Below are 1,081 nucleotides of genomic sequence, written 5' to 3' on the forward strand. Positions count from 1 at the left end.
TGCATCCTGGCCAAAGGAACAAAATTCTACTCTCCAAGAAGTAGACCGAATTGAAAATTAAGTCTTCTGACACCTCTCTTTGGGGGATCCTTATGGTACATAAAACTTTCTATACAGTAAACAATTCAATCATGTGATTATTTGTGTAGGTTATTGTTTAACTTTATTCTTATGAGTGTTTGCTTTTGTAGGGTCTCCACTTTATTTGTCCTCCCACTGCCCCACCCCCATCCTTCATCTCCAAATTCATCTTTGAATGGTGAGGTGGGAAAGTACTCATGCTACCATTTTGATTTTGTAACTTCAGATAGAAACAGACTCCAGGTATACATATCCTCAGGCTAGAATAATAAGGTTGGTGTTAGGATTCTTGGGTTCCATCCATTAACTTAGTAATTCAGTCATTCAGAAAGATTTATCAAGTACCTACTCCATGCAGATATCTGTGCTAAGTGCTTGGAATACAGTGACGGAGAAGATGAACCCTAAGTGGGTTCTTCTGGGGAAAATGACATTAACCAAATAATAATACAAATATATACTTATTAATTGCAGTAAGTGCCCAGAATGAAAAATATAGGACGTGCTGACAGTATACGAGAGAACCTGATTCAGAATGAGTCAGAAAAGACATCCCTGAAGAAGTTACATTTAAATACGAGTAGGGGCAGAGTGGCCCAAAGACTCTCAGATGGGGTAGAGTTTGGAAAACTAGAGAAGTATCACGTGGTTCATGCACAAAAAGTTAAAGGGGTAGTGATATGAAAGACTGGTGAGGTAGGCAGAGGCCCCACCCCTGAGGACGTTATAGACTATGTGAATAATTAAGGACTCTTCCCCAAAGGCTAAAATCTAAATCTGTGAAGGGCTCTAAGCTGGAAATCACACAATAGATTTCCTTTTTAAAGAGATTACTCTTGCAGCAATGTAAAAAATGATTTAGGGCTGGCCAGTTAGCCCAGTTGGTTAGAGCATGGTGTTATCACACCAAGGACAAGGGTTTGGATCCCCATACCCACCAGCCACCAAAAAAAAAAAAAAAGAGGATGGGTAGGAAACAGTTATTTATTGATTTATTCAA

The sequence above is a fragment of the Galeopterus variegatus genome, unplaced genomic scaffold (genome assembly GCF_000696425.1).
Source record: "Galeopterus variegatus unplaced genomic scaffold, G_variegatus-3.0.2 Scaffold23119, whole genome shotgun sequence".
Lineage (NCBI taxonomy): Eukaryota > Metazoa > Chordata > Mammalia > Dermoptera > Cynocephalidae > Galeopterus > Galeopterus variegatus.